Source organism: Chiloscyllium plagiosum, chromosome 23 (genome assembly GCF_004010195.1).
Source record: "Chiloscyllium plagiosum isolate BGI_BamShark_2017 chromosome 23, ASM401019v2, whole genome shotgun sequence".
Classification (NCBI taxonomy): Eukaryota; Metazoa; Chordata; class Chondrichthyes; order Orectolobiformes; family Hemiscylliidae; genus Chiloscyllium; species Chiloscyllium plagiosum.
In genome coordinates, this window is record NC_057732.1 from 37,377,445 (window position 1) to 37,386,019 (window position 8,575).

Sequence of the window (8,575 nt, forward strand, 5' to 3'; positions counted from 1 at the left end):
GATCAAGGTCCTGTTGTACTCTGAAATAACCTTCTTCACTATCCACTATACCACCAATTTTGGTGTCATCTGCAAACTTACTAATCATATCTCCTGTATTCGCATCAAAATCATTTATATAAATGACAAAAAGCAGATGTTGAGGAAGTGCGAAACTTCAAAAGGATTATAGACAAGCTGTGGAGTGGGTGGCAAGGTGGCGGATGAGGTTCAATGCAAGGAAGTGAGAGGTGATGCATTTTTTTAAGAACACTGCAAGATAATATAAAATAGGGGATATAATTCTAAAAGGTCTGTGGGAATAGAGAGACCTCTTGGGTGTATATGTGCACAGATCATTAAAGGTAATAGAATAGGTGGAGAGAGCAATTACTAAAGTGTCCTTGACTTTATTAATGAGAGCATAGAGTACAAGCGCATTAGGTGATGTTGAATGTGTATAAGACACATGGTAGACCCCTGCTTGTGTGTTTTTGTGGGTGCCACATTATGTGGCAAGATGTGAATGTATTGTAGAGTGCAGACATTTTTAGAAGAATGGTTCCAGGTATGTACCAAAAGGCCTCTTCTGTGCTGTGTGACTCTGAGAACAAATTGAAGAATTTCGGACTGTTCTCCATGGACAGAAGGCTGAAAGAAGAATTGATAGAGGCTTTCAAAATCATGAGCAGGCTGGATAAAGTAGACAAAGAGTAGCTGTTCCCACTAGTGAAAGGAACAAGAGTGAGAGGGTGTAGATTTGAAGTGATATACAAAAAAAGCAAAGGCGATGTGAGAAACATGTTTTCATACAATGAGTAGTTAGTGTATGGAATACATTGCCTAAAAATGTGAGGTAAGTTCATTTGGGACATTCAAGGGCATTGGGTGATTATTTGGATAGAAATAGCGTGCAAGGGTATGGGTAGAAAGCAGGAGATTGACATTAGTTAAAGATGCTCATTTGAAGAGCTAGTGCACCCTTCTGCGCCATAACAATTGTGAAATAAGGAGCAAGCCTATAAAATCCAGGATATTTGGTGATCCTGTTTTAGATTAGATTAGATTACAGTGTGGAAACAGGCCCTTCGGCCCAACAAGTCCACACTGACCCGCCGAAGCGTAACCCACCCATTCCCCTACATTTACCCCTTACCTAACACTACAGGCAATTTAGCATGGCCAATTCACCTTACCTGCACATCTTTGGACTGTGGGAGGAAACCGGAGCACCCGGAGGAAACCCACGCAGACACGGGGAGAACGTGCAAACTCCACACAGACAGTAGTCCGGGGCGGGAATTGAACCCAGGTCTCTGGCGCTGTGAGGCAGCAGTGCTAACCACTGTGCCACCGTGCTGCCTATTTCTAACCCTATTTTTATCCAACACTATAAGGGACCATAACACGTTTCTCCTTTATCATCATGTGTTTAGATATTTTCTAATCAACCTATACAGAGATGTTATTACACACCACTGGAACAGGTGGGGTTTGAGCCTGGCCCTGGCTCAGAGGTAGGGATTCATGTGTTTTATCTAGCATTTCCTTAAATGCATCATTATTTTGCCATAATTGCTAATAGTAGCTAGTTTCACAAACTTCTTATACTGATAAACACATTTTGCTTTGTTGCCCACTGGATTAATTGACTATATTTACTGACCCTAGTTTTAGACTGTCCCACAAATGGAAATATTTTTTCAAAGTATACATTAATTAACTCCTATAACTTTAATCAACTCAGTTTGATCACTGTTTGTGTGTGCACTTAAGACCTTCCCTTAATCTTTCATTTCGCCGACTTGTATTGCCCTTTTTCTCTGCAAATCAGAATCACATTAAAAGGGTGTTCTTTAGGTTATAGTTGAGTATGTTAATTAATCACTCTTAACCTTTTTACCTAGCAGTGTAAAGCAATTATTTGGCATATCAAACCATCATTCATCATATTTACGCAAAAGCAAAACATGTGGATGCTGAAAATTTTAAATAACAGAAAATGCTGGAAATACTCAGGAGGTCAGGCACATCTGTCAGGGAAAAAAACTTCCAATGAATGACCACCCATCCATACCTTTAAGATGTTGCCTATCTCCTGAGTATTTCCAATATTTTAGATTAGATTAGATTACTTACAGTGTGGAAACAGGCCCTTCGGCCCAACAAGTCCACACCGACCCGCCGAAGCGCAACCCACCCATACCCCTACATTTACCCCTTTAACCTAACACTATGGGCAATTTAGCATGGCCAATTCACCTGACCCGCACATCTTTTGGACTGTGGGAGGAAACCAGAGCACCCGGAGGAAACCCACGCAGACACGGGGAGAATGTGCAAACTCCACACAGTCAGTCGCCTGAGTCGGGAATTGAACCCGGGTCTCTGGCGCTGTGAGGCAGCAGTGCTAACCACCGTGCCGCCCATTTTCTGCTTTTGCTTGACAAACTTGACAGAATTCAACACAGTAATGAAGATAGTTAGCTCTACATGCCTTAGCAGCGTGGTTGTTGGATTAATCAAAGACTAAAATTAGCTATAAGCAGATACACAGGTTCATTTCTTTAAAACATGGTGGATTTAAGAGGTGATATGGAGTACTCAAAATGAAATTTCAGTTTGTCCATTCCCCTCGTACCTATTTCCATTCATGGTAAATTGATACTTCCGGGCTAAAGATGATTCCAGAGCAGTTTCCCAAACTTGAGGTGAAGCCCAGCTTGGACTAGGTGTTGGTGTCAGTATGGACTGGGCTGGTGCCAGCATGGACGTATTCTGAACTTTTTTCTTTAGTTTTCTGATTTATGTTTTCCCCTAAGAATTTGTACTTAAAAATCTGTACCTAGGTACCTTTGTACCTAAGGTGGCGCCATAAGTGGCATTTGTAAACTGTACTCATGAGTACATGTGACAATAAAGCTGGTTCTATTCGATGGAGGGGACTGAAATATGAGAACACAATGAATCAAGGGAAAGGGAGATTTCTTTTGCATCGAGGGTAGTTAGGATGTGAAAATACCTTGCAATTTTTAAAGCCAAGTGGATAAATATTTGAGAAGAAAATTTCAAATATGTATTACAGAAGGACTGGCAATTGGGACAAAGTGCATAGTCCTTTCAAAGAGAAATACATGTTCAGAAAAATCTATTCTCAAATTCAACAGAAAAATTTGTTCTCCAATTCCATATATTCCTAGACTTGAACATTGATGGAGTTTCTGCTTCATTCAGTAATCCAGTTCACTGAGTGAATTCCAGAGCCTCGCTCTGCTATTGACACAAAATTTCTAATTCAACCTTGTCTCAATGACCTCACATTCTTGATCTCACTTGACCTTAGACTTGAAACAGTCTGCTTCAAAACCACCCTATCTCATCTTTCCATAATATGGCCCTGCACAGATATTCCTGTTGTTCTAATTAAAAAAAAACACTTTTATGCCTGTTCATATTTGTATATGAGCTCGATACAATGGACAGAATAGATTAATTTCTGTTAGCAGTAAGGTCAAAAACCAGGGGACATAAATTTAAAGCATTTGGTGGAAGAATGTGAGAAATTATGGGAAAATTCTCTCAGTCACATGGTTATACTGTTTTTGTCATAGGGTTTAAGAAGTCAAATCTGGTAGAGGCCTCGTCATATTTAACATACACTTTGATGGGGGGATCCAAGATGGTGGCAGTCTGAGTGGCCTGCTGTGCTGAGGTATGTGCCATACCCACTGGCAAGGTGGACCTTTACCCCCCTCACCAAACACCCCCAGGAGAAAAAAGTACTAATTTAAACTTCCTGACCATTTGGACCTGCTGAAATCGTGTGTGACAGCTTTAAGGCCAGGATGAAATCGAATAAAGGAAGGGGGCCTGAAAGAGCACAGCAGAGAGGGCACTCCCCTACTGCCTCGGGGGTGCTTGCAGCCAGTGCTCAAATCCTGGGATGGCCCTTTTGATCCAACAGGACAACAGCATTTACTCTCAGAGTTTGTCAAACTCTGAGAATGGATTCAAGCAGCAGTTGAGCCACTATCTGCCATGCTGAAAAAGCATGAGCAGGAAATCCAAATGCTGGATCGAAGAATGGAGGCTGTGGAGGAGAAGACTGCAGCATCGGAAACTGTAGCAGAGGTCACGGGAGGAAGGATCCGAACACTGGAAGACCAGGTTCAGGTCCTTCAGGAACAAGTCAACTACCTGGAAAATAAAAATAGAAGGAAAAACTTACGCATCGTGAGTCTTTCAGAATGCAAGGAAGGCGAGGATCTTGTCGGCTACGTGCAGGGGTGACTCCTGAAGTCCCTGGGGCTGGGGTTGGAGTCGGGCCTGGTAAGCATGGAGCGGGCCCACCGTATCGCAATGCGCAGGTCTAGGCCGGACCTGCACCCCTGCGCTGTCCTAGTGCAGCTTCTGCATTATAAAGAAAACCAATTAATAGTTGAAACAGCAAGAAGACTGGGAAGAAATTCACAGATTTTAATGTACAAAGGCTCAAGGATAATGTTTTTTCAGGAGCCCTAATAAAGAAGAGAAGGACATTTGATGAAGTCAAGAAAGAATTAAGGTACCTGAACATTCAATACTCCTTGAGGTACCTGGCGTGTTGCATTTTGCCCATAGGTAGACGATATATGACTTTGACTCTGCAGAATAGGTGGAGGACTTTATGAAGTCTTTGAATTGAAGGACCTGATTCAGGGTGAGAGAGGAGGGGGCATCATTGCAGACAATGGCGTAGGTTTTCTTATTGCCCCCTTTTTTTTACTTCTCTCCCCCCCTTTCTTTTTTGTGGGATTGGTTTTAAATATGTACAGCTTTGTTGTAAAATTGAAATTATATATTGGTCGGTTGGGTATTATCTAGGGCTCCTATTTTTACTGCTGTCCTTTTGATTTTGGGGATGGCTATATCTGTGGTTAAGCTGAGTGGAGGGGGGAGATGGGCATCCATTGTTCCCTTTCAGAATGTAAATAACAGGTTTTCCTCATTTGTGAATTGGCTGGGGCTAGAGCATGGCCTCAGCTAGAGGGAGTTAAGATTGTAGTAAGGATTGAAAGGGGTGCCCCTATGGGCAAAGGGGATGATCTCTAGCAAATTGGGGGTTATTTGGGTATTCATTTCAGTTAAATGTAGTGTTTGTTTTTAGTTGTAGTAGTTTCTATAGGAGTAGTTTTTAGGTCTTATAGTGTTAATGTCTTTGTAGCTCATCACACGTCAGATAAGGTCCCTCCTTCTGGGAAACCACAGGCTGCCCTGGATGACCATGGCTAGTGATTTATTCAGATGGTACACCTGGAATATAAAAAGGAGCCATTCCCCTCCTAAAAAAAGGTGTTATCAAGCCTTAGGAAGGAAAAGGTGGACATTGTCTTGCTGCAGGAGACGCATCTAATTGATAAGGAGCATCTGAAATTGCAGCAGGAGGGTTATGACAGGGTATTTTTCTTCTCCTTCAGCTCTAAGAGTAGCGAAGTGGCTATGTTGGTAAGAAAGAACCTCCGTTTCGAGGTAATGGAGCAGATTAAGGATGAACATAGACAGTTTATCATTCTTAAAGCCCTAAAACATGGAGAAGAGTATGGCATCTTGAATGTATATTGTCCCCTGGTGCACCCTCTTAAATTTCTAATTGATGCAGTGGCTAAATTAATGAATCTTAGGGTGCACCATACGATTATAGGAGGGGATTTTAATCGCCTAATAGGTCCCGAGATTGACAGGATGCCAAGAGGCCTGGCAGGTACGCCTGCGCAGTCTAAGCACTTGGTGGACATGTGTGAAGAGTTGGGACTAGTGGATGTGTGGAGGTATCTCCACCCTAATGGAGGAGACTTTGCGTTCTACTCCAACCCACACAAGTGCCATACGTGAATTGACATGTTTTTTTATGCCAGCTGACTGTTTGGCAGAACATTGGCAATATTGGGAACATAGCTATTTCAGATCTTGCGCCAGTGTATCTAGATGTTAAAGTCAAGGGTGGTGGAATGGATACACATCACTGGCGCATGGATCCATTTTTGTTAGGGGATGGCAAATTTGTTGACTATATTAGAAGAGAGTCCAGGACCTTTTGGGATATTAACTCTGGTACAGCCAGTAATCTGGCAATACTCTGGGAGGCCACTAACGCATATTTATGAGGCCTGATCATCTCGTATTCAACGACTAGAAGGAGGCAGAGGGAGAAGCAGCAACGGGTGCTGGAGGCCCAGCTGAAGGTAGCTGAGAAAACATAATTGGCTGACATTGATTAAGCTGCAGCAGGGCACAGCTCTCCGGGCTGCTCTCAACTCATTGCACGCACAAGTGGCTAAAAAAGACGTCTCCTTTGCCAAGCCAAGACCGTTTGAATTTGGAGATAAGCTGGGTAGATATCTGGCATGCTTGACTAGTAGGAAGAAAGCTTCCCAATCTATTACATCTGATAGGGAGAAGGCTGGTACGGTTACCCGTGAGTAGAAGAAGATCAATGTTAAGTTTAGGGAATAATTTGTAGAGCTACATCGGTTGGAGGGAGGGGCGAACACAGTTACAATGGGAATGCACTTCTTTTTTGAAAATCTGAACCTCCCCAGTATAAACACAGAACAGGCTTCCCTTTTGAATGTGCCTATAATGGTACAGGAAGTGCAGGAAGCAATAAGGCATCTCCAGGGTGACAAAGCACTGGGGCCAGATGGATTCCCAACCGAATTCTATAAGGAACATTGGGATAGGTAATCGACAGGGGTGTCCTCTTTCACCGCTGTTATTTACCTTCATGATTGAGCCATTAGCTGAAGCCATCAGGAGGGATCCTGAAATAATGGCACCAAGGGTGGGAATGGGGAGCACAAGCTGTCCTTTTGTTCTTGGCCAATCCACAGAAGTCTGTTCCTTGACTGATTCAAACAATTAATTTATTTTGTAGTTTCTCGGATTACAGGATCAATTTTACAATATTGGAAGCCATGCCGGTAGGGGGAATAGTGGAGGTGCCTAATCTGAAGGATGAAATGCAGTTCCCGTTTAGATGGTCGTCAAAAGATTTTTTATATTGGGAATTTTTATTACCCCTTCTTTTCCCCAGCTGTATAAAGCTAACTGTACAACTACTAGAGAGGATAAAACAGGATTTGCAGCGGTGGGAGGGGTTACCATTATTGTGGTTGGGCTGAATAGCCCTGATTAAAATGAATATTCTTCCTCGCCTGTTGTACCCCATGAGAATGCTCCCGTTGTTGTTACCTGGACAAGTGTTACGGAGGCTCAATGGTTGGCCAGGGTCCTTTATCTGGTACCACAGACGTCCTCTAATTAAATTCACTAAATTGCAGCCTTCACAAGGTAAGGGAGGGGTGGATCTTCTGGATTTGAAGAAATACCAGATAATTGCCCTGTCAACATATGTGGTTGACTGGGTACAGGGGAGTTCTGAGTCAATTTGGCTTGATATTGAAGCCTTGCAGTCAAGATGCCCTTTAATTAATTTATTATTTATGGATAAGATGAAATCCGTGACCCAGCAGTGTAAGAGGCCAATTATTTTAAATACAGTGAGAGCCTGGAGGATAATGAGGCAAGATGAGGGCAATTTGTCAAATACTTCGCCATTTACCCCGTTGATGGGAGCCTAAGGATTTAAACCTGGGGCAATGGACTCCAGCTTTAAGGCATGGGAGAATACGGGAATCTCCTGTCTGGGAGATTTATTAGAGGGAAAGGTCCTGATGTCATTTAGTGAGTTAAGTCAGAAATATAGATTGTCTAATAGGGACCTTGTCTGATACTTTCAGATAAGGGACTATATACAAAGGAAGACCACGTTCCTGGTTCAATGTTACAATCAGACGTGGAGAAAGGAATGCTCTGGTGTGCGGGTATTTATATCATTTACAGAAAGGTCGTGCCCTGAGGGATGTGGAAGGACTCTGTAGGACGTAGAACGGAGAGCTAGGAGAGGATATTTCATCGGAGGTATGGGAAGACCTATGGGGAAATGTAAGGAAAATTTCAGCATGTAACAGAATGCAGGCATGCAATTGAAGATCTTATACAGGGCTCATATGGCGCCAGAGAGGCTAGCTAAGTTCAACAGAGTGTCCCAAATCATCAGGGTGTCCCAAATGTAAAATTAATATTGGGACTCTTACACACATTGCTACTGGTCCTGTTGTAAGATCCAGAGATACTGGAGTGCTATAGTAAGGGAGCTAAAGGACATCCTGGGGATTAAAATTAATGTGTATCTGGTATTTCTTCATTTGGGGTTGCCAAATTTGCCCTCTCTGGGGGAATACGGGAAGAGATTATGTAACATTCTTCCCCATTGTGTGAATTGGATATCAGAAAAACCACCAGGTCTTATGAGTGGCGTAGGCTGGTGATGGAGCATCTCCCTCAAGACTACCTCACAAATATGGTGCACCACAAAATGGAGCAATTTTACAAGACATGTTGGCCCTTTTAAAATTATATTGACGCAGACTTATCAGCAATACTAATTAGGGCCATAGTATAGCTGTGGGAATCAGTATGGGTGCCCCTGGGGTCCCGGGAGGAAGAGGCTGGGGGGAAAAAAAGAGTACGGGTACTATAGGTGATGCTCCCAGGG